The sequence below is a fragment of the Rhinatrema bivittatum genome, chromosome 1 (assembly GCF_901001135.1).
Source record: "Rhinatrema bivittatum chromosome 1, aRhiBiv1.1, whole genome shotgun sequence".
In the NCBI taxonomy this organism is placed as follows: Eukaryota; Metazoa; Chordata; class Amphibia; order Gymnophiona; family Rhinatrematidae; genus Rhinatrema; species Rhinatrema bivittatum.
In genome coordinates, this window is record NC_042615.1 from 425,557,465 (window position 1) to 425,583,750 (window position 26,286).

The window sequence follows — 26,286 nt, forward strand, 5'->3', positions numbered from 1 at the left end:
TATCTTAACCTCATTGGATTATTGTAATTCTCTTTTACTGGGACTGCCACAATCAACTTTACGACCATTACAAGTGTTACAAAACGCAGCAGCATGGGTTTTAACAAATTGTAACAGGCGTGATCATATTACACCAATTTTAATTAGTTTGCACTGGTTGCCTATTACTCAAAGAATTCTCTATAACGTATGTTGTATTATTTACAAGACAATATATGCCCATAAATCTGACTGGTTAAATTTTTCTATTCAAGTGCATACACCTCAAAGATCTTTAAGATCCGCCAACAAGGGTTTGCTTGTTGTTCCATCAGTGAATACTGCTCATTTGATTTCAGTACAGGAAAGGGTTATTTCTGTTGCAGGCCCATGCATATGGAACACGTTACCAACAGTTACGTCTTGAATCAGATTTCAGGAGTTTTAAAAAAGGACTAAAAACATGCCTTTTTGAGCGAGCTTTTGCAGGCAACTGTTAGAGTCATCATTAATATGTTTTAAGTTTCATTTTATGGTTATTTTAGTTTTTTAGAGTAGTTTAATAAGTTTTAATTGTTTTGTTATTTTGTATTGTTTAGTTTTAAGATTATTTTATTGTATTTGAATATGTGATTGTCAAATAGACTTAAACATATTGTACACCATTGTGATGTGACTACGAATGACGGTATAGAAAAGCTTTGGGGTAGATTTTTAAAAAATGCGCGTTCGCGTACTTTTGTTGGTGCACCAGTCGCAAACAAATGTACGCTGGATTTTAGTAGATACGCGCGTAGCCGCGCGTATCTTCTAAAATCCAGGATCGGCGCGCGCAAGGCTGCCGATTTTGGGCAGCCGGCGCGCACCGAGCCGCGCAGCCTGCCTCCGTTCCCTCCGAGGCCGCTCCGAAATCGGAGCGGCCTCGGAGGGAACTCTCTTTCGCCCTCCCCTCACCTTCCCCTCCCTTCCTCTACCTAACCCACCCCCCCGGCCCTATCTAACCCCCCCCTACCTTTGTCCACGGAATTACGCCTCCCAGAGGGAGAAGTAAATCCACGCGTGCCAGCGGGCTGCTGGCGCGCCGAGACGCAACCCTGGGGCGGTTCCGGAGGGCGCGGCCACGCCCCCGGACCGCCCTGGGCCAAAACCATGCCCCCAGGCCCGCCCCCGAAACACCGCGTCCCGCCCCAAAATGCCGCGTCGGTCGGCCCCGCCCACGACACGCCCCCGACAAAAAACCCCGGGACTTACGCGAGTCCCGGGGGCTCTGCGCATGCCGGCAGGCCTATGGAAAATAGGCGCACCGGCGCGCAAGGCCCTGCTCGCGTAAATCCTGGCGGATTTACGCGAGCAGGGCTTTTAAAATCCGCCCCTTTTTAAAAAAAAAAAAAATTAATTCTGATGCAAATAAAGTAATGACTGACCTGTACACCTTTTATGAATGTAAGAGTTATTGGATTGTAAATAAAAACCAGATAATATTTGTATGTGTCTGTTGAATTATTCTGTGGGAAGTGGAGTTACCATACTATAATAAGCCCTTCCATGTTAATGGCACTCTGATTTCTTGGGCAAAACTCATGAAACGTGCACACACTTACTGCATTGCTCACTATCATCATTTCATTAAGGTGATGGTGAAATTGGAGAAAAGGGAGGAAAAAGGATTTTTTTAAAAATAACTATTTATCGAAAAGAAGTTTTTTTCTTTTTTATGTCTTATATCTTAAATCAGAAAGAAATTGAGCACAGCCCTCACAGAAACTCAATAATGAATAGGCAGATCATTACAAGACAATAATGTTTGAATACAATACTATGGGTTACAAAGCACAGGATACATTATGACCATAATGTCGATGATATACCTCCCACACTTGTTTATACTTGACTGATTCCCCAACCAAATCAAAACAAAGCTTTTCCAAATCAGACACATCATGCTCTTGCATTTTCCAACTTACAACTTACAACTTTTTAGAAATATCACCCTAATATGGCTCATATTAGGGTGATATTTCTAAAAAGTTGTAATTGTAAAACGAGCTGCGAGTAACAATTGTCTAACCAATTTTTTAACTTTCTGAGGAAAAAGCGACCCAATCCATCTACCCAGCAAACCCAGCAGAGGTGCAATATAAACTGGAATATCTAGAATGTCAGAAATCTCCTGGGTCACCTGTGACCAAAACTGCTGGACAGATGGACAAAACTACCACATATGCCTGTATGTACTCATTTGGCCACAGCCCCTCCAACAGTCAGAACTCACATCAGAATGAAACTTAGAGCAATATACAGGTGTACGAATCATTCCGTGGAGCTACTTAACATGAGTTCCGTATGACGAGCACAAATAGTAATACTTTTCCAAGCTTGCGGACCCAGATTCAGACCCAAATCCAAGTTCCCCTGTGCAATCAAATTAGGGGTTGTAAAGGAACCATATTAATCCCTCAAAAGACTCTTATAAACCATGGTTATCCCCTTACGTTTAGCCCCAGGGTCAATCAGATAAAGCTCCACACTCTTGAGAGGCCTCAAGGGGTCAGCCACTGGAAAGTGATGAGCTAGAACGTCCTTTAAATGGAGAAAAGTGGCTTCAGAATTTGGAGACAAATCAAATTCCTCCAGTAAATCAGAAAAGTCCAAAAAAAGTCTCGTCCTCCCAAAACTGAGAAATAAAAATCAAACCCTTGTCTCTCCAGTTTCTATAAACTAGAGAAAAAGTAGATCCGGACAGAAGGGGATTTTCATGCAGAGGTGCTATGGGAGAGAGTTTACCCACATCCAGCCCCAGAAATTTGTTAACTTGTACCAAGACAGACAGAGTATGGGCTATTATCGGACTTAATCGACAGATCCTTCTAGTCACGGAGGACCCAGGGGGAAGAAAGGGCAGCCTGAAATTTCTACAGAGTCAACCACTGGGCAGCAACCCCATGAAGCCAGTCATGTAAACAAACTAAACTGCAAGCCCAGTAATAGAGCCCCAGATTAGGAGGGCCATGCATCCCTGCACCTTAGGCAACCATAGCTGCCCGAGTTTCACCCAGGCCTAACATTTTTCCCAGATTTATTTATTTATTTATTTATTTATTCATTTAACTTCTTTTACTATACCGATACTCAAGACCAGGTCTTATCGTACCGGTTTACAATAGAACAGGGGGAAACCAATTAACATCTAGGTAGAAATGAAAAGTTACATTAAAACAGGGAGCGTAAAACATGGAAGATGGAAGATAGGGCAGAATTAAACTATAACAATAAGGAGTGATAAATATAATCAACAAAAAACAATAAATTAGTAATACATAAACAGAGATTTATCCTCAGCGGTTATTAACATGGTATGTCCGGTGGGAGGAGTGGAGGGGAGGTGAGTAGGGGGGAGGGATAAGGGAGAGGTTGAAGGGTGAGAGACAGTGTTGGTCGAAAGGGGTTCCTTCAACGGTAGGCTTGTGCGAACAGCCAGGTTTTAAGTTTTTTTCTGAATGTTAGATGGCATTGTTCCTGGCGTAAGTCTTGAGGAAGCGAATTCCAATGTAGCGGACCTGCTGTCGAAAGTGCTCACTTGTGAATAGAGTTGTGGACTGATGATTTGTTGGGAGGGGCCTTAAGCAAACTTTTGTAGGCAGTTCTTATTGGCCTTGCGGAAGTATGTAGTTCAAGAGGGAAGGTGAGTTGGAGAGTGGATTGTTGGTAGACAGATTTGTGGATGATAGTGAGAGCTTTGAAAAGTATTCTATATTGAATGGGAAGCCAGTGTAAGATTTTTAGGATTGGAGTGATATGGTCCTTGCGCCGTGTGTTTGTAAGGATCCTGGCCGCTGCGTTTTGCAGCATCTGTAGAGGTTTGGTCGAAGAAGCGGGGAGACCGAGTAGTAGAGCGTTACAATAGTCGATCTTTGAAAACAGTATTGCTTGAAGCACAGAACGGAAATCCTGGAAGTGTAAGAGCGGTCTTAGTTGCTTCAGGACCTGTAGCTTGAAGATAAATTGAGCCATCAGTTTATGCAGCTACACTGACCCTCAGACGTCTGATCATTCCAACTCTCAATTGAACTCTCAGTTATAAACCTCTTAATACATTCTCTTCACCCTGAACTGCTTACCCTCCTCTTCCAACCTAATAATGCTCTCTGGACTTGATATGCTTATTTCTGATATTGTTCAAATTGTTTTTTATTGTTGCACAACTGCTAAGAAAATGTATAACATTCACATTTTTTTTTCTGTTACACAACTGCTAAGAAAAATGTATATTTTTTTGTAAACTGTTATGATGGCTCTACCGAATGACGGTATATAAAACTCAACAAATAAATGCAGCTCAGCAAAAAGCTTAGCTGGGACTGGGCAGGGAAGATCTGAAATAAGTATAGCAGCTTCGGCAAAATATTCATTTTAAGAAGGCTTATCCTGCCCACCCAGGAAAAAGAGATACAGTCCCATGCAAGCATATGCTTTTTTATATGGGTTATCACAGGGCTATAATTTGCATTATACACTGGGATTTGAAGTTGTTAGTAATAAAAAATCCCCAAATGTTTAAAACCATCCGTGACCAAAAGGAAAACAGAAAGACAGTCTGGGAGGGGTATGCGGCTGGTAAGAAAAAAGGCTCAGATTTGTCAAAGTTGATTTTATAACCTGAAAGTTCCCCAAAAAGTTGGAGAAGATCAATCAGCACAGGTTCTGACACTCGAGGGTTGGTGAAATATAAAAGAATATTGTCAGCTTATAAGGAGATTACATGTTCCTGACTGTCGTCTCATCCTCGTAATTTTAGGATGCTGGTCAGGAGCTCTATGACCAAATTAAATAATAGGGAAGATAAGGGATAGCCCTGAGTGCCTCTGGCAATCATGGAAAAAGGAGAAAGCTGACCGTTCACCAACAAACGTGCCCTGGGTCATACATACATTGCCAAAACCCACACTAAAAACTGCTTCAGGATGCCCACGCGAGCCAAAACCTCAAACATAAATGCCAGGCAGGGGCGGATTGGCCTATCGGTGGATCAGGCATCCCCCGGTGGGCCGATCGCTCCAGTCACGTGGTCTGCTGTGCGTGGCCTGGGCAGCGAATACCTGGGCCGGTCCGACATTGTGAATCCGCCGCTGTGGCCAGAACACTCTATCGAACGCTTTGTCTGTGTCTAAAGAAAGCAAAAGATCTAAGATGCCCCTTTGCTTTGCTAAATCTAAAATATTGAAGAGACTGTTGCGACCTCTGATGCTTACCTCTTTTTTCCCTGCTCCAGCGATTCTTGGAAGATTGGCAGTCTTCGCCTGCAAACACCACCTTCCCCGGCGTTCCTGGGACGGCATGGGCGATCCTGTCTGCCATCTTGAATCAGGGATTACCTAGGGCTCTCGAGTGTGCCAGGCCCTCTCTTAAACACATCATGGCAGGAACCTCGGTGGGCATCCCTTCCGCATGACATCACCCGCCAGTGTATTTAAGCTATTTGGACTTTGCTTCCTATGAGTTAGCAAGGACTTCCTTCCTGCTGAATTCCACTCCTCTTGGAGACGCTTTGCTATTCGCTACTCTGAACTCGTTCCTGCACTCTGGGTCTTGAACGCCTTAGGTACCCGCTCCTCAGGGGCCTTGTCGCATTCTGGCTATCCGCTCCTTGGAGGGCCTTCCTGCTTGGAGAATCCATCTACTCATATTGGGACAGCCTTGTTCAGCCTTGTGAGTATGCTACTCATTTGCTACCATCTTGCTGCCGGAACCTCCGGTGTACCCAGTGCCTCGGGCCACTACCTTGCTCACCTTAGCATACCTGCTTCTACACTTCGAGTGAGTAACCTCTTCCATTCTGCTCTGCTGACCTCCTGCACTTTGCTACATAACATCTGTGCTAGCTGACCATGGTACACAGAACAGTGGAAATAATGGCAAGTAATGAAAAAGCTCTTGGCTACCATCCTTCAAATGTTTATAAAATATATTAGGGTATCTTATTTTTGGAGCATTTTATTATGAAAGAATAAAAAAAGAAACCCCAGCTACTCTTGACACCATAAAAACATACTTAATTTCCAAATCCCGGATTTGCCATGTTGCATGCTAGCTTAAAAAGTCATCTTCTTGTGAGAAGAAATCAAAAGGTATGCTCACTGAACTGGCGTCCGACAATCACTGTACATTAAGTAGCATTAGTGGGGAATTAGTTTTGTTAAAAAGTTAGAGGATATTTTATTTCTAGTTCAGACTGTAACATCTAAAATATAAATGTAAGTAAATTCTGGGGATTATTTCAGATGAAAGAATTACATTTGTCAAAACATGGCACCACAGTAGTTAAATCCCTCTCCTTCTCGGATACTAGTGATGTGCAGGGCTTTTTTTTTTTTTTCATTTCGTTTCATTGATAGAGGTTTTTTTTTTGTTTTGTTTCTCTTACGGCTGAGGTCCAGTCTAGGGCTGGTGGACCCCCCACAGGGGCAATCCAAGACTTCAGGACAGACACTGACAGAGCTGGAGGATCTTCAGCCTATACCAGCCTCCTCCCCCGCAAGTTGGGCCCTTGGGTTCTGGCGGCCAGCAGGACTTAGACTGTGGCTGGAGTTCAAGTACAAGCTGGAACTTGGAGTCTGAGGCAAGGCGAGGCGAGGCCGGAGTCTAAGACAGTGCAGGACTGGAGGCGGTACAGGACTGGAGTCTGGAACAGGGTGCAGGTAAGACTGGAACACTGGATCAGAGTGTGGGTCAGACTGGAACAGAATGGAACAGACAGAACAGGACAGGACAAGACAAGGAGAGGACTATACAGAACAAGGAACACAAAAGCCCAATGGCAACAGGTTACAAAGCAGGCCTGCGAAGGTCGCAAGGCAGGGCTAGAGCAGAAAGCCTAAAAGGCCACAGAGCAAGGCCAGGGCAGAAGGCCTGAGAAAGGCCAAAGAGCAAAGCAAGGCTGGAAGGCCCAGAAGCCAGCAAGTAGTCCAAGGCAGGACAGGGCCAAGCAGAGAGCCAAGGAGACTCAATGATAAGGCACTGAGCTTAGCCAAAGGCAGGGTTAAATAGGTAGAGCACTGCTGAGGCACGTGAGCACAGAGGCTATGACTGGAGCGAGAGTAGATGTAGCTTCATGGGGAACTCTGGTGGTTGGGACACTGCATAACAGGCAGGATCACAATAGTTTCATTTCATTTTTTGTGGGTAACCTTTAGGTCAAGGTATGTTCAAAGTTCACCATAACCCCAGTTTTATTATTCTGTCATTAGAAGCAAAGTACCATTTAGAGGAAACAAAACCTTGCTTTTTTACCTCTAATCAGCTAGTAATCTCATATGAACCCCATGTCACCTCTTCCCTTAGAAATTTTCATCATTTTTCCTCAGAGTTTGAACACCTTGGAAAATATCAACAATAGCCTCATGATGACCTTCTTGAGTCACCTCCTCTTTGACGTCTAAAGAAAGGTCACATGCATTATTAATATTTCCTCTTTCATACAAATATGAGCTTCTTAGCCCTGTTATTACATGCAAGGAAGAAGAAGCAAGAAAGAAAGAAGGAGGAATCTATTCAGAAAGAATACAGATCTTAGACACAATTGACTTTGCTTAAACAGTAAGTATTTGATTGCTTCTCTGCCATTGGTTGAAGGGGGATAGTGGTGTAGTCTGTTTCCGCCTGTACTTTTCAGGAAGTGGCTAGGAATTCTGTCCTATTGCTGGCTTGGCAAAGCTGTGTCATGCCTGGAGTTTTTCATGGGCTGGGAGGTATGGTGTCTTCTTTCTAACATTTCATTATGCAATTATGTTATTTTTTTCTGCATTCCAGAGAGCCAAGGAAGTGGAACTGCATGTCTGAAGAAATGATCAGAATATTTCAATGAATGATGGCAGTGATTTATCATCATTTGAGGGATATTCTAATTTTTATGATTCAAACTTTCTTCCAGGGTGTGATGATTGCTCTGAACCCGAAGATCACATTTCCCATGGAAGTTCATCCAGCAGTGATGGGGAGGAGCTGGTTCCAGAAACCAAGGTGCCAAGTCCTCCAGTGATACAGGGAAGAGCAGCATCCTATTGCCAGTATAGTAGAGGCAGACCTAGAGCATCACAGTTCAGGGAATCACAGCTACCATCCCTAAGAACATCCCAGATGCTGCCGCCATGAAAGGCAGAAATGGCAGATTGTGGCAAAAAGCTCCACCGTAGATATGTAGCGAACTCTCAGCCAAAGACATTGTGCAAGAACAAGAGCAAGCCAGAGGGACAATATTTCAGAAACTTTTATCCTATTTGTACTTGACAATATGTTGTCAATAAGTATGAGAGAAACAAATGGAGACAGAGCACAAGTTCAAAGAATGGAACAAAAGTCATCTTGATAGCTTGAAAACATGAAGCAGCTAGATGCTAATGAACTGCAGCCATATATAGACCTCCTTACTTTGAGTGGGTTGTTCCATGGAAGACACAAAACCCTACAAGAGTTGTGGTTTCCAGGCAAGGGTGTCTGTTTTCATGCATACTTGGGAAGAAAGGAAAGCGGTGGAGAAGTTTCCTGCCTCCTTGGTGTGTGAACACTTTGTGGAGGAATTCCCTGACTGTAGACAAGCAACTGGTAGCTTTCAGACATTGCTCTCTTTAAATTGCATATACCCAGCAAACCCTCAAAATATGGCATCAAGATCTGATGGCACAAAATCATAACCCCTGAATGAGGATATCTATTTGACAAACAAGTTAGAGATGAACAGAATGGTTGTATAGCCATTTTGTAGAAAAACCTATTTGGTCCGAGTACAAATGGATATTGAGGGTAATAACTTTTAAGTGACTATCTGACCTACCAGAGCACCATCAGGAGAAACAAGGCTGATGTTCCAAATGATATGCAGCCTGATCTCAAAAGATACATTTTCATCTATCATTGCAGTTGATGGTTTTCCTGGACAATATTTAGCCAGTTAATAGGGTAGGACATTAGGAATTGAAACAGTGAAATTTGTTTGACTAACTCCCAAAGATAGCCAGATAAATCTTTTGAATATGGACTTCAGCATGACTAATGAATAAAGATCACATTGATTTTTATGGGGAGAGAGAAGTTGGGTGGGATATTGTATGAGGAAGGGACCTTTATAGTGCAGAAAACATGAATCTTTAAATATTCATTGTCCTTATAAAGACATCATCTCTACCCATGGGCATAGATAGCATCCATAGTGCTCAGTGGTGCACAGGCAGTACCAACTTTAAAATGAGATGTGCCATGTTCCACCTGGCGGCCTAACAAGAGAGGCCCTGTTGCAGAGCCGCACCGTGCACATGCAGGGGAGCGGCATCAGAGAACAAGAGCAGGATCAGGAGTCCGCCACCGGACTCCAACCCACCGGCAGCTGAAGAAAGAAGAGGTCTGAAAGGCCACCGGTGGAACCCATCTTACCGGTGCCCATAAAGAGGAGTAGGCCCGCAAGGCCCATGAAACATACAACCTTGTAAATTTTGTATATTTGTAAATTTAGTTCCATCTTCTCTATCCTTTCCTCGCCTTACTAGTTTCAGTTTGCTAAGCTCGCTGTTTCCAAGCCTCCTACATCTTTGTTGTTAGTTGCCTGTTTTCCCCATTCCCTGTTCGTTGTACTTTTCCACCTTTTTTGTTAAAATATAAACCGATATGATGTGTATTTTAATGTCGGTATAAAAAAAGCGGTTAAATAAATAAATAAATAAATAAATAAATAAAATAAGGCTACCGGCGGATCCCATCCCACCAGGGGTTGAAGAAAGAAGAAGTCCAGGAGAACGCCGGTGGAACCCATTCCGCCAGCAGCGGAGAAGAGGAGCAGGCCTGGGAGGACGCCAGCAACGAAGAGGTAAGAGCCCATTCTCCTGCTCCTCTAAGTGTGCCTGCCAATCTAGTATTCAAACCACATATGACCAGTATGTGCTTTATGCTGATCTCATGCATCAACGATCAGCATGGAGGATGTGCTAGCCCCACAAGTTTTGAATACCATGGGACAGGCACACACTATTTTAAGGAATAGACTTAGCTAATTTTCCATCTAAGGATTGGGTTTCTGTGAGAATAAAATTGATAGACTTTTTCCATCAAATACATTTTTGCTTACAGGGTAATGTAGAAGAGTAGAGCACATGGCAGCAGCAAATTTTCTGCTGCACCACCAAGTTCAGCAGTCACCCTACGCCCCTGTCTCTATCCAGCTATTTTGTTTTAATTCATTTTATATTTGGTGGACTAACACATACTCCCTTACTCATTTTTTTTTTGCCAATCATAATCCTTTCTTTCTCTTTCTTCTTCTAGATCTCTAGGCAATTGTAAATCCTCACCTAGTGGAGGGGCTGCATATATAATTCCACCTTTCAGCTATGTGATATAGAATAGGCATGTGTAACATACCAACACAGCTAAACATTCTCCCAAGGATGGGGAGTAGAGGCTGGAGTGGAAAACAAATTAAACAAAATATTGCTATTACAAGTAATATAAGCAAAATCAGTGCATGCACATTTACATAAAAAATTTAGAATACACAGTAGGAGACAGAAATCCATGGCATTAGAATAAAGAATAATTTATTAGCAATGGAAAAGATAGAAAAAAAATAGCTTTTTGTAACTTAAACCACAAACTCCACCATTTTTTCTCATTTCTTATTTCAAGCAAATTAAAAAATTAGTCTCTAAAATCCCCTTCTAAATTATGGTCAGAATATTAGCATATGATTTTTTAGTTCAGCCTCACATGACTGACAAATTTAGAATTTATCTGCAGTCCAATTGCTCCAGTTAGATGATAATTTAGTTGCAGGATGTTAGGGGAATTTGTGAAGAATTCTAGCACTCCATGTGGAGCATGCAATCACTTTGCCTCATGGATGAAATCTCACCAAAACTTTACCAAAATAAAATTTAAATTCCCGCTCCACTCTGAATGAAATCATGGCAAATTTTCTGATTATTCCCTAAAACTAAGCTATCCTAATACTCATAAAACACAGGCACTATTCTAATACTATTCACCTAGCTAAAAATAAGACAAACCCAAGATAATTTTTAAAAAATTCACCTTGCTTACCTTATCTACAAAATAGCAGAAGACTAACTGCTTTAGCTTACTGGATAAGTGATTTCTTGTCAGGGCAGCTAACTAAAAAAAAAAAACAACTCCCAGCTACAAGAAACTTATTTTCCCATTTTTTTCTTTTGTTCTCAGCAGCCAAAAGCAGGCTGGACTTACTTCTCTCTATCGCTTTATGCTTCTCTCTGACCTGAAACAAAAACAAAACTCTTGTATTCCCCGATTTCCAAGAGACAGCTCTGATTGGTTAAGAAGTCCCATTAGTACTCAGTCACATACCTGTTATTGTCTACAGGAATGAATAGACAATGTATCGCTTAACTAAGCTTTGAGGGAAAAGTCTGCTAGTCATGATTTTGAATCTCCACAGTGTCCTATATCCTGTCTAAAAAAAGTTAATTATAATAAATTATAATATCTTCCCCCCTTACTGAACAATTCTCATGAGGTCAGTGTTGTCTAGCAAGTGGCACAGCACTGGCTTCAAGGCAACAGGATCACATACTTCTTTATTTGCAGTTGCAAGGCACCAAGGTCTCTTTCTCTCCCCCACTTATTAACTCTTCAAAGGGAAAGTAGAAGCCATACCCATAATAAAAAAGTTGATTGCCCTTAGTCTTTCAAAAGAGCATTTGCTCTCTTCTATAACTGGGCATTAACAAAAACCATTGTAAGCAACAGTTTCATGATATCATGTATCACTGAAATTAACTTTTTACAGCCATAGAAAGAAACAGCTTTAAATGATCCTAAATCACTGACTTACTCAATCTTTGCCACTGTAAAATAATGGGGGGAAACTCCCTATTGTTTAAGGGTCACCCCTTCCATCTTTTGTGTGGGTTCTTCAAAGTTGATCAATCAGTTGGTGAAGTTGAACTGATGGGGACAGCATGCTCCACACACCACTCTTTTGCTCTTAGCTGTATGAACAGAGAGAACTACCCCTCAATCCCCTCCATGATTTCTGATTACATCCATAAAAGCAGGCTGGCTCAATGATGGACACTGACAAGCTGAATCAAATTCCAAAAAAATCTTGCAACTTTATTTTCTGGTATATCCAGCCAGCCAAGAACTATCTACATGGATGAGAAGGTGTTTCAAAAGATACTGAACAAGTCAGAGAAAAATCATGGACTTCCATACAGTGAATATTACCATTACTGTTGACCTCAAGGGGTCACCATGTTATACTCTTCACTGCCTTTTCTTTCTTTCATCTGTTTGGGGCAGCAGGTTTCTTTAACATACCCATGTACCATAATTTTCACTCAGGGAACACACAAACAAAATAACACAGAATTCCATGACAGTAAAATACACCATCACTTTTCCCAAGACACTGCTCACACTCCACAACAGTCTTGGAGCTTTTTATACAAATTTCCACATTTCCATCCTTCCATGCTGGTTTCCCTGGACATAGCATTAGCAAGGACTTCTTGGGGCAATACCTCAGTACAACTCACCACTCTGCTTCAGATTCTTTCCTACTTGGGCATCCTGCTCTTTACCTTTTGGGTAGCTCCTCAGGAGGAGGACAATACTACTCCACCATTCCGACCATTGGCCTCTCCACTTCACCACTATGGCAAGCTCCTCTTGGGGAGGAAGAAACAACTCCTTTCCATCACTACTAGGTTCCCTGGATCCCACTCATCGAGAATATTATAAGGCAGTTCCCCAGTTAGTTAACTCTCCCTACTCCTGCACAGCTCCTTATGAGCCATTCCACTGGGAGGAAAGAATACATTCTTTGCCACAGCTCCGGTCCAACCATGAACATGGACGGACTCCACTCTATCTCTTCTTTCCTCAGTCCTCTTCACTTGAGGGGATCGCCTCTGTAGGGTCCAACTCTCCTTGGAGGGTTCCCAAGCCTCCCAGTCTTCAGGCTGGGGTACTCCAGGTGATTACATAGCTGGAGGTTCCTAACACCCACTGTATAGGAGAGGTTAGGGGAGGAAAGGACAAAAACCTGTCAAAACCTTTCCCCTTATATACTGCCCGCTGTTTTTCAGCAACCATAATAGAGTCCCCAAACCGTTAAGGGACCATACACACTTTTCCTTCAAAAACACTTTAAACAATTCATATCATGACTCATTCCACTAAAATGCCATCCAGTGGTCAATTCATGATACCACATGATAACTATTTAACACACTTGTTAACCAGTCAAGATATGAGGGCAAATTTCCCCCATGGTTTTGTATACTTCGCCCCAGAATAAAAAGGGTCAACCCTAGGGGGTCACCACACCTGTTAACCATTTCACTTTGCTGGTCTTCAGCTTTATGTTGGTATTCTTGATTCTCTCTTTTATTAGTTCTTTTCCTTTTATGCCTATCATACCTTTTCTTTGTCTTTTTTTCTTAGGGACTTATTTCCAAACCACAGACTCTTCCTTTACAATATTTCACAATGCTCAATAATTGGACATTTTCTCCCTGTCTACTGTATTTCTACATCATAGGCATCTCACTCCTTTAGAAATCATAGCAGGATGACATATGTCAGTCCCATATGTGATTCTCAAGGTATCATAGATTCTAACCAATATATAAGAATGTATTTAAGATTTTAATATACCGCCAAATGGAGAGAAGCAAAAGTATACCAAAAACAAACAGGCAATAGCAAATGTACTGCAATGTTCTTCCTGATCTGTGTGCATTTTATTTTTTTAAATTCAAAGAGAATACAGTAATTTGTCTTTAAAAGGGTATTTAATAGAATTCCCAATAGCTTAGAAGTCACACAAAGTACAGTCAAATCAATACTGATCAGTCCCCCAACATGCACAGTGTTTCACTGAAGCTGCATCAGGAGGGACAGAACAAACAAGATTTCTTCATACATGCTGGAAAGGAAAATTAAAAATATTTAAACCCAGATCAAAAGGGGCTACAATCAGCAATAAAAAATCAGGGTAATCACATACCATATGAATCTCCATGCTTACAACAAGAAACAGTGTTTTCAATGAGACAGCATGGATGTGACAGAAATAATAAAATCGAAACACCATGCCAAAAATCAAGGTGGCCAATAAGAGAACGTGCCCATACATTAAAGTAAACTGAAGGACCAATCAAAGAGTAACACTGGGACCCAAAAGTTTATGAATATGAATATGTGACCATATACAACTACTCAGAGACAAGATGGACATGTTACCTTAAGCCAGCCAACCTGGAAACACTTCAGAAAACTGCAAAATTTCAAATCATAAAAAGATGAAAAGATGATAAGTCAAAAAAATGGTGATTGATCAGAGAAAGGTCAATCACTTGATTTCCTGGTTCAAGTCACCCTGGCCTAGTGAGCCCAATTAAAAAACCCATTGTTGTTTACATTGTATTAGAAGGGTAGAAAAATCACTCCTGCGGGTGCGGCAGGATACCCTTACCAATCCAATGTGAAACAGTGTGTGTGGGGGGAGGGGGTGTCACTCTTTGAAAGGCATATGCATGATTAAAGATACTTGTTTTAAGTATCTTTAAGGTTATAATTCAAAATTTCTATATTAGCCAAAGACATCATCAAAAAATTATAAACTGCTTAAATATCAGCAATGAACAAAGCCAACTCTCTGGTCTTATAAAAAAATGTAGATAAATCAATAAAAAATGTGACAAACAACACATTAAAAAACCCCCATAATTATCTTCCATATGTTTTTTGAAGACTGCAATCTGGGTTTAATTTTTTTGGGTCATATTTTGTTTCACTCTTAGCTGTTGACTCTGACCTCACTTATGTATGCTTTAGGTGTAATATTAGTGTTGAACCCTGTTGAACCAGAACTTACCTGTCAGTCTGCTATTTGTCTTCTCTTTTATACTCTACATTTTCATTGCTTAAATTGACTCTGACTTTTGCCAACATCCTTGTGCACATCTGTTATAGATTATAGCAAATATCGCATCCTGTAATATACAGATGTTACAACAAGCAGAGTCATGTGTCAGTAAATTAAAGGTGTGTGAATGGAGGGAGAAAAACTGACATGTCAAAGATTAGACTGTTAGCAAAAATGTCAAGAACCATGATCTTTGCATCCTACGGTTTTGAAAGAAAAGTTGAACATTAAACAAAGTTCTGAATGAAATAAAAAAAAAAAATACAAGGTAGCACTGAAAGACCAGACATGGATGAAAATATAATTAAACTTCTCAGTGTTACGGCTATGGCTGCTGTGCAACCGCCTCACCACCAGGGGTCCCTCTAGAGCTGGATCTCCTGACAGGCCCAGTCCATCTCCCTTCTCCTCTCTATGTTCTGGGCTGTCCCTTATAACCCTGCCTGACAGTTCCCTCAGTGCTTCGGCATCGAGCTCGCCTGGGCTCCCTGCTCTAGCCTTCCTTGCTTGCTGTGCATTTGGTCCCTGGACCTTCCCTTGCCTGGCGCGGCCTTCGGGCCTTATTCCTTGCCTTGCCTTGCCTTGCGCAGCCTTCGGGCCTTATTCCTTGCCTTGTCTTGCCTTGCCTTGTGTGGCCTACAGGCCTTCTGTGTGTGTGTGGCCTACGGGCCTTCTGACCTGCCTTGCCCTGCTTACGGTGTGTGGCCTACGGGCCTTCTGTGTGTGTGTGGCCTACAGGCCTTCTGACCTGCCTTGCCCTGCTTACGGTGTGTGGCCTACGGGCCTTCTGTGTGTGTGTGGCCTACGGGCCTTCTGACCTGCCTTGTCCTGCTTACGGTGTGTGGCCTACGGGCCTTCTGTGTGTGTGTGGCCTACGGGCCTTCTGACCTGCCTTGCCCTGCTTACGGTGTGTGGCCTACGGGCCTTCTGTGTGTGTGTGGCCTACGGGCCTTCTCTGCCTTGCCTTGCTTACTGTGTGTGGCCTACGGGCCTTCTGTGTGTGTGTGGCCTACGGGCCTTCTGACCTGCCTTGCCCTGACCCAGCCTGAACCCAGACACTGCTACTTGCCGCCTGCCCTGACCCAGCCTAGACCCAGACACTGCTACTTGCCGCCTGCCCTGACCCAGCCTGAACCCAGACACTGCTACTTGCCGCCTGCCCTGACCCAGCCTGAACCCAGACACTGCTACTTGCTGCCTGCCCTGACCCAGCCTGGAACCAGACACTGTTTCTAGCTTCCTGTCTCTCTCCACCTGGAGCCACCCTGCTGGGTGGTGTTCACGACTCCTGACTGGAGCCCAAGCGTAACAGTATGCCGAAGCCACCAAATTTCCAGGGGAAGAGATAGGTCTGTGTGCTAAACCGGTGAGTCAACTTTTTCACTATTACAAGATGCCTCCTTCTTCAAAGTTTTATACCTGCAATTCCTGTCAGACCTTGAATTACCCAAGCTATCAGAACTGCCTAGCCTGTCAACTTGCTGGTCAGGAACACTGGACATGCAGTAACTGCAATAAGAGAAATGTCTCTGTCTACCAAGAGTGTTTAAACTGTTCTACTCCAAAGCCAGGATGGTGGAAATGTTCATGTATTCCCAGCCTATTACCACCAGGCAAACCGTGCCCCTGTTGTTCAGCTACAGGACCAGCTGCTTCATTAGGGAGAACAGTCAGCTCTACTACCGTGCGTTCAGCTTCTGGCCCAGTTAACAACATTATTTCATGTAACAGTTTATGGATTAAGCATTCTAGCACTTCATCTCTGGACACTTTGGAAAAAACTTGCTCTGAAAATCTCAGAACTCACCGGGTTAAGAAGCCTTCGATAACTTCCACGCTAGAGCACCAGAAACAGAAGCAGAGGGAAGTAATTAACTCTAGCAGGGCTCTGCTTCCCACAGCTGCCAAGTGGACACTAACGAGCACCTTCCCTAGACGTCCTAGAACTGCCTGTGCCTTCTCTAAACTGTTCCTCCAGAAACAAAATCAGGAGCGTCAGACTTTGGCTCGAGGTATCAAGCCCATGGCAGTACAATCTGTGTCTTCCATGCACACTACTTCTAACCTTGCTACTCTGCCATCTGAACCTGCTGCACAACCCCAAGAAGAGTCTGGGTCTGCTGTTTCGCCCCAAGAGGGGTCCGAGTCTCCTGCACTACCCCGAGAAGAGCCTGAGTCTGCTGAACCGGTCCTGCTGTCATCCCCGGAGGGGTATGAACCGGCCCTACTGCCGCCCCTGGAGGGGCTCGAACCAGTCCTACTGCCGCCCCTGGAGGGGCTCGAACCAGTCCTGCTGCCGCCCCTGGAGGGGTCCGAACCGGTCCTACTGACAGACTTTCTGACTCAGCCATCTGAGCCTGCTGATCCGGTCCTGCTGCCGCCCCTGGAGGGGCTCGAACCGGTCCTGCTGCCGCCCCTGGAAGGGCTCGAACCGGTCCTGCTGCCATCCCTGGAGGGGTCCGAACCGGTCCTACTGACAGATTTTCTGACTCAGCCATCTGAGCCTGCCGAGCCGGTCCTGCTGCCGTCCTCAGAGGGGTCCGAGCCGGCCCTGCTGCCGCCCCCGGAAGGGCTCGAGCCGGTCCTGCTGCCGTCCCTGGAGGGGTCCGAACCGGGCCTGCTGCCGCCCCTGGAGGGGTCCATACCGGTCCAGCTGCCTCCCCGAGAGGGGTCCGTACCGGTCTTGCTGCTGCCCCCGGAGGAGTCCGTACCGGTCTTGCTGCTGCCCCCGGAGGGGTCCGAACCGGGCCTGCCAACTGACTTTGTTACTCAACTATCTGAGCCTGCTGTACCGGTCCAGCTGCCGCCCCTGGAGGGGTCCGTACCGGTCCAGCTGTCTCCCCGAGAGGAGTCCGTACTGGTCCTGCTGCTGCCCCTGGAGGGGTCCGTACCGGTCCTGCTGCTGCCCCCGGAGGGGTCCGAACCGGGCCTGCCAACTGACTTTGTTACTCAACTATCTGAGCCTGCTGTACTGGTCCAGCTGCCGCCCTTGGAGGGGTCTGTACCGGTCCTGATGCCGACCTTGGAAGGGTCCGGACCGGCCCTACTGTCGCCTCAAGACGGGTTACGGACTATTTCTCTGCCCCAGGTGGGGTTTGTGTTCCCCTTGTCACCCCAGGAGGGGTTATGGAAATCTGCACCGCCTCTGCTACCCCAGGAGGGGTCTAACCCTGCCGCCTTATCACCCCAGGTGGGGGTATGGACTGCCTTACTGCCTCGGGAAGGAGTTGAACCTGCCGCATCACCCCCGGAGTGGTCTCACGTTATTATTGATTACCTCCTGCACAGATGGGATCCAGGAGGAGGGGGAGGCCTTGAGGGGGGGGGTACTGTTACGGCTATGGCTGCTGTGCAACCGCCTCACCACCAGGGGTCCCTCTAGAGCTGGATCTCCTGACAGGCCCAGTCCATCTCCCTTCTCCTCTCTATGTTCTGGGCTGTCCCTTATAACCCTGCCTGACAGTTCCCTCAGTGCTTCGGCATCGAGCTCGCCTGGGCTCCCTGCTCTAGCCTTCCTTGCTTGCTGTGCATTTGGTCCCTGGACCTTCCCTTGCCTGGCGCGGCCTTCGGGCCTTATTCCTTGCCTTGCCTTGCCTTGCCTTGCGCGGCCTTCGGGCCTTATTCCTTGCCTTGCCTTGCGCGGCCTTCGGGCCTTATTCCTTGCCTTGCCTTGCGCGGCCTTCAGGCCTTATTCCTTGCCTTGCCTTGCGCGGCCTTTGGGCCTTATTCCTTGCCTTGCCTTGTGTGGCCTACGGGCCTTCTGACCTGCCTTGCCCTGCTTACGGTGTGTGGCCTACGGGCCTTCTGTGTGTGTGTGGCCTACGGGCCTTCTGACCTGCCTTGTCCTGCTTACGGTGTGTGGCCTACGGGCCTTCTGTGTGTGTGTGGCCTACGGGCCTTCTGACCTGCCTTGCCCTGCTTACGGTGTGTGGCCTACGGGCCTTCTGTGTGTGTGTGGCCTACGGGCCTTCTCTGCCTTGCCTTGCTTACTGTGTGTGGCCTACGGGCCTTCTGTGTGTGTGTGGCCTACGGGCCTTCTGACCTGCCTTGCCCTGACCCAGTCTGAACCCAGACACTGCTACTTGCCGCCTGCCCTGACCCAGCCTAGACCCAGACACTGCTACTTGCCGCCTGCCCTGACCCAGCCTGAACCCAGACACTGCTACTTGCCGCCTGCCCTGACCCAGCCTGAACCCAGACACTGCTACTTGCTGCCTGCCCTGACCCAGCCTGGAACCAGACACTGTTTCTAGCTTCCTGTCTCTCTCCACCTGGAGCCACCCTGCTGGGTGGTGTTCACGACTCCTGACCGGAGCCCAAGCGTAACACTCAGAGCTTTTGCATTCATTTTTAGCTTTTCACAAATTACTTCTACAGTAGATCTAGAGCAAGGAAAAATGTTTAAAATAAGCTGTAGCAATATAATAGGAAAAATAAAAAATGTTAAATCAAGCAAAGGAAAATCATACTTTACTAATCTACTAGAACTCTTTAAGGGTGAAAATAAACAAATGGATAAGGGTGAGCTGATCAGTACAGTGTATCATCTGAATTTTCAGGATGCATTTAATAAAGCCCATCATAACAGGCTCAGAGGAAATTAAAATTACTGTGGATTAGTAACAAAAAGTAAAATAACAAGTGTTTAATGTATTCAGTAATAATTTGAAAAAAGGGAGCTATGAAGTAGATGATAAAAATTATTCAAAATAAAGCACGAGTTGATTGTGAGGAATTGTTGGAACAATTGAGAGTGAGGAACTCGGAGGTCAATAATATCAAAGCTATTTAGATGGATTACACTGGTAAACAAAGTTTTTGTTTCCTTCAGGATTTTTGGTGTTCAAAATGGATTTTTTGATGCTGATCACAAATATTACTTTGAAATTTGTACATCACGTAAGGCTTTTGTGTTACAATAATTATGAAATTTTAAAACATATTCTCTTGTTGGACAGTAGTTTTTATGATTTTTAAAATTCATGTCGTATTTTTGACGGCCATAAGCAACATAACATGATCATGCCAGAACTTGCTCAGGCAAGCTCCAGCTCGGCTGCAAGATTCCAACTTGTTTCCATGACATCGCAGCCTTATATAAGCAGCAGCAATGAGTAGTCTCCTATGCAACGTCTGTGTGAATGAGTGAATCGTATCGCTAAAACTTTTGAGTTTAAAGCTTGTGGATTAAATTTCATATACTTTCTAGGCAACTATAAGGCAGCAGACTATGTCAAACAGGTTGAAAATCTGCTTCAGGCATACAAATTGATGAAGTGCAACATGTCATTGAAGATACATTTTCTTCATTCCCACTTGAACTTCTTCCCAGACAACCTTGGCGCTGTGAGTGAGGAACATGGTGAAAGGTTTCATCAAGACATTGTCAAAATGGAGAAACTGTATCAAGGCAAATGGACCCCTCCATGCTGGGTGACTATTGTTGGACTCTCATCCGCGAAACATCGGACAGTGATTACAAACGAAAATATGCAGCAAAACATTTTTAGTTTTGTTTTCTGGTGCCAACATTGCCATTATAGCTTATGCCACTACAGACATGTAACAATGCTTAATGTATATCGCACTTTTCTGGCAAATGGTACATGATACATGATACAGACATAATAAATGCATACTAGCAACTGTACCCGTTCTATGCCAGGGCAGCGAGCCTTTTTATTGGCACATATGCTCTTGTATGGAAGCATTAGCTGAAAAGGAAAAACTAAATTGTTTTCAGCCAGGGCAAGGGACATGGAGGCACATTTGCTAAAGCCAGGGCTGGCAAAGTTTATTTACCAACCTGTCTCACGCACTCCCCCACACCCCTTCTCCTCTCTCACACACACATTCTCTCTCACTGGCATCCCCCTCCCCTCATATAGGCTCCCTCTCTCTGAAACCTACACACAAGCATCCCCCCACCCACCCTTTATTATCTCCCATGCTCTCTCTCATACCCTCCCCACCCCCCTCTTACCAACCATGCTCTCTGTCACCCCCCTCTCTCACTCACACATTCTCTCTCACCAGCATCCCCCCCATGCTCTCTCTCACACCCTCCTACTCTCTCTCACCCTCCCCTCCCCGACACACACTCTCTCTCACTGGCATCCCCCCCCCATGCTCTCTCACACCCTCCTACTCTCTCTCACCCTCCCCTCCCCGACACACATTCTCTCTCACCGGCATGCCACAGGACCCGCGCTGTTTGCGGCGAAGATGAAGTCCCGGCGCGCCGTTCGCGGCGAAGATGAAGGCCCAGCACGCCGTTTGCGGCACACGAGGGCCTTCCATTTTCATCTTGAGCAGAAAATAGCAGCAGAGACCCCGGCATGCTGCGAACGGAGTGCGTCCCGCGGCACACGCTCAGTTTGCGGCGAAGATGAAGGCCCGGGCGCACCGATCGCGGCACACGGGGGCCTTCCCTTTTTGCCGCGAACGGAGCATGTGCCGCGGGACATGCTCAGTTCATGGCATGCCAGGGTCTCCTCTGCTATTTTCTGCCTGTCCCGCAATGGCCGCTTTTGAATAGTCTTCCGGCGAGGGAGGAAATCGGCGAGGTGAGGGAGGAAATCTGCGGGAAGAAGGAATTCTGCGCAAATCTGCATTCCACAGTAGCACTGAATTCCCCCAGGAGTACCTCTTGTAGCTGGTGTTGTGACATGGCCACTGTACGGCGTGTTTGAGCCTCCAAGGCGACCAGGGAGCCACCTACGCCATCTATCGGTGGCCTAGGAAACATGCACGAGCACTGATGGACACACTACCAAGCCCGATATATTATAGTGCCATCTATTGGCGGGCTGGGGAACATGCGCGAGCACTGACAGACACACTACCAAGCCCGATATATTATGGATTTCTGTTCAGCTTGTTAAAATCTACTTGTTTAACCGAAGGTTGTGGAGGAAACAAAATGTTCCCAGAAATTTGTTTACCAGTGGCTAAAATCTATCCAGATAAAAAAGCAGTGTCCAGGAGCATTACAGGGAGGAGTTAACTTATCTGGCCGATTTTTAATTATTACTAGCTAAATTAGTCAGATAACTTTAGATCTGCTTCAGGGCCTTTTTGCATGCAATACAATGCAAATTAAGGGGAGGAGAGGGGAGGAGTCGGGGCGGGGGGAGGGAGGAGTCGGTGGTGTCTTCACTGCCGGCGATAACGTTACCATGCGGCCAGGACGTGCAACATCTAGGCATCTAAATGAGAGATTACGTTTCATGTGGGCAAGTACAAACTGATATACAAAGGGAAAAATAATCCTTATTGTATGTACAGTAGTAGTTAAAAAAGCAAATACAATGCTAATAATTATTCAGGACGAATTAGAGAATAAAAATAAAATATCATAATGCCTCTCTATCAATCCATAGTGCTACCACATCTTTGAGTATTGTGTGTAATTTTGATTGCTTCATCTCAAGAAAAGATTATAGCAGAAGTAAAAAGATACAGAGAAGGATAGCAAACTGATAAAACGGATGGAACGGTTCTCATATGAAGAAAGGCTAAACTGGTTATTAGGACTCTTCATTTTGGAGAAGAAATGCCTGAGAGGTCATATGATAGAAATATGACAGGTTTCCCAAAACTGCATCCCTGTGCCTCTGAGCTTATCTTGTGCTGGGCATAGATAAGAACATAAGAACATAAGAAAATGCCATACTGGGTCAGACCAAGGGTCCATCAAGCCCAGCATCCTGTTTCCAGCAGTGGCCAATCCAGGCCATAAGAACCTGGCAAGTACCCAAAAACTAAGTCTATTCCATGTTACCATCGCTAATGGCAGTGACTATTCTCTAAGTGAACTTAATAGCAGGTAATGGACTTCTCCAAGAACTTATCCAATCCTTTTTTAAACACAGCTTTACTAACTGCACTAACCACATCCTCTGGCAACAAATTCCAGAGTTTAATTGTGCGTTGAGTAAAAAAGAACTTTCTCCAATTAGTTTTAAATGTGCCCCATGCTAACTTCATGGAGTGCCCCCTAGTCTTTCTATTATCCGAAAGAGTAAATAACCGATTCACATCTACCCGTTCTAGACCGCTCAGGATTTTAAACATCTCTATCATATTTCCCCTCAGCCGTCTCTTCTCCAAGCTGAAAAGTCCTAACCTCTTTAGTCTTTCCTCATAGGGGAGCTGTTCCATTCCCCTTATCATTTTGGTAGCCCTTCTCTGTACTTTCTCCACCCCAATTATATCTTTTTTGAGATGCGGCGACCAGAATTGTACACAGTATTCAAGGTGCGGTCTCACCATGGAGCGATACAGAGGCATTATGACATTTTCCGTTTTATTCATCATTCCTTTTCTAATAATTCCCAACATTCTGTTTGCTTTTTTGACTGCTGCAGCACACTGAACCGACAATTTCAATGTATTATCCACTAGGGATGTGAATCGGATCCGATATCGGATCCGATTCTGGTTCCGATTCACATCTCTATAGATGTGAATCGGATCCGATATCGGATGTGAATCGGATCCAATATCGGATCCGATTCACATCCCTATTATCCACTATGACGCCTAGATCTCTTTCTTGGGTTGTAGCACCTAATATGGAACCCAACATTGTGTAATTATAGCATGGGTTATTTTTTCCTATATGCATCACCTTGCACTTATCCACATTAAATTTCATCTGCCATTTGGATGTCCAATTTTCCAGTCTCACAAGGTCTTCCTGTAATTTATCACAATCTGCTTGTGATTTAACTACTCTGAACAATTTTGTGTCATCCGCAAATTTGATTATCTCACTCGTTGTATTTCATTCTAGATCATTTTTAAATATATTGAAAAGTAAGGGTCACAATATAGATCCCTGAGGCACTCCACTGTCCACTCCCTTCCACTGAGAAAATTGTCTATTTAATCCTACTCTCTGTTTCCTGTCTTTTAGCCAGTTTGCAATCCATGAAAGGACATCGCCACCTATCCCATGACTTTTTACTTTTCCTAAAAGCCTCTCATGAGGAGCTTTGTCAAACGCCTTCTGAAAATCCAAGTATACTACATCTACCGGTTCACCTTTATCCACATGTTTATTAACTCCTTCAAAAAAGTGAAGCAGATTTGTGAGGCACGACTTCCCTTGGGTAAAGCCATGCTGACTTTGTTCCATTAAACCATGTCTTTCTATATGTTCTGTGATTTTGATGTTTAGAACACTTTCCACTTTTTCCTGGACAAGTATTTTTCCTTGACAAGTAATCAAGATTGAGTTACTAAACTGGTGTTTCAAGCTTGCCCAAGAAGTCTTAAGACATTCAGCCTCCTAATTTCCCCTGACTGCAAAGAGAATACAATAGGGAACTGTTTGTGTGTTGAAACTGCCTGCTTCTTAGTGTAGGCCTTTTCTCCAAAATGGTCTCCCAACAGAAAAGAAAAACTGTAACTGCACCTCTTATACATCTCTGTAGTATCAGCAACTTTAGGGTTAATAAATTGGCCAATTGTGCTGTGAGGTATTCTTAGCAAAGAGGAGTAAGTCACATGACCTCAGGAGCCAATGAGGACAGAGAAGCCTCCTTCTCCTCCCTGCCCCTGCCTATGCTGTGGACGCTGCCTGACCAACCAAAAGGCAGACAGGAGGAAAAACGAGCTTTTGATTGGTGAATTGCCTAATTTTTTTTTGGTTTCCACTGGGGAGAGTTGAGCAAATGGAAAGAAGAGACTGAAGCTTCCCACTTCATGGGAAAGCTGGAAGGAGCAGTGTCATACCACTTCCAGGGACCCAGAGACTAGGATGTGGAGTGGTCTGGAGTTACAGCAGCCCCTGACTAGATGTTAGAGTGAATCCAGAGACAAGCATGGAAACTGAAATAAGTGACCGTGACTTCTGAGGGGCGTGTTTGGAGATTTGTTTTATTCCCTCTCTTATGCCTTCTTGAGTTAGAGGCATAGCTCAGAGAAGGAAAATAGGCTCCCTAGAGTTACAAGTGACGTTGATCCAGATTTACTGGTGAGAGGCTGATCTGTTGGTCTCAAGTGGATCTGTAGTAAAAAGTTGGAGTCAAGCTTTTATCCTTGTTAGGAGGATCTCTAAGCCAGCGTCCAAGAAGGTGGAAGAGGATTTTGTGCAGAGATAGAAGGATGCATCTCAATTGCATCCAGCATTTATCAGGCAGGGTTTTCTCTTCCTCTGTATAAATCAGCAAGGACCACACAGGTATATGTTTTTGTTTCTGAGAATTAAGAATACATTTTTGTTTACCCAGCATCTACTAACAGATATAACTGCTGCATAATTTATTTATTTTAAAACATTTCTAGCCCTCCAAGGTTTAGGGCGGGTTACAACAAAAACATGCATAATTAAAATCAAACAAATCAATGAACAGAAAATAATACAAGACCACAGTTTAAAACTTTATTTAGTTACATATTTAATCTTTTTAGGAGACTTATGTATGTGGTAATGGTTTATATATTGTGTTCCTGCTAGATCTCAACCCAAGTTCATGCTACCCTCTTATTCTCTCTTTCCCCCTAATTAACTGCATTTTCTAATTATTTATCCTTAAAAATCTTAAACACTTGCGTTGTATGAATCATTGTGAGTTGGTCTCAGGAAAGGAAGAGGGCTCCAGTGATGTCCAGGAATCCCCCCGAGTAGTGTCCAGGGCATGATATTGGGGCTTTGGGACACTCTCTCATCCCTTCCCCCAGGTTTTGTGAACCCACAGATATAACAAATGTGTTTTTTCTGTGGTGGATTTCCCTCTGTCGGTACAGGGTAAAATACAATACCTCAGAAGGGGTGGGGTCACAAAACTTTCTAAAATCATGAGTGGTGAGGATCAAGTTAATAGATGACAGTTATTTACCCTTTCAAATAATACTAGGACTAGGGGACACTGCATGAAACTAACCAGTGGCAGATTTAATACAAATTTACAGCAGTATTTTGTCAGACAGTGCACAATTAAGCTGTGGATTTTGTTGCCAGAGGCTGGGGTCAAGGCCATAATTACTGCTGAGGTTTTAATAAGATTTGAACAAAGATCTAGAGGACAGATCTAATAACTATTAACCTGGTAGACTTGGAGAAAGCAACCTCTTACTGCCAGGAACAGTGAAAGGATCTCCCCATTAAGATCTGAGCCAGGATGCTGGGTTTGGTGGACCATTGATCTGGCCCAGTATGGCATTTCTTATGGTCTTATGCTTAGCTGTCCTTTGCATATTTTGCAGCATGCTATTGCTATATATATTACAGTACATGTTATATACTTACAATACATCTGAATAAAGGATGGATAAGGAGCTATCCCTTGAAGGATTCCTTTCTATGCTGTCCAGCAGGTTCGCAGGAGTCTTCACTGTGTGGAGAG

At 44.4% G+C, this 26,286-nt stretch overlaps 1 long non-coding RNA gene across 1 annotated transcript in view; it reads right to left on the minus strand.

The window, feature by feature from the left end:
• Positions 1-14,978, minus strand: part of LOC115080983 — a 34,494-nt gene extending 19,516 nt beyond the window's left edge. The window contains exon 1 of the long non-coding RNA XR_003853710.1: positions 14,882-14,978. This is a non-coding gene — a long non-coding RNA (uncharacterized LOC115080983). The remainder of the gene's footprint in view (positions 1-14,881) is intronic.
• Between the last annotated feature and the right edge of the window lie 11,308 nt (positions 14,979-26,286).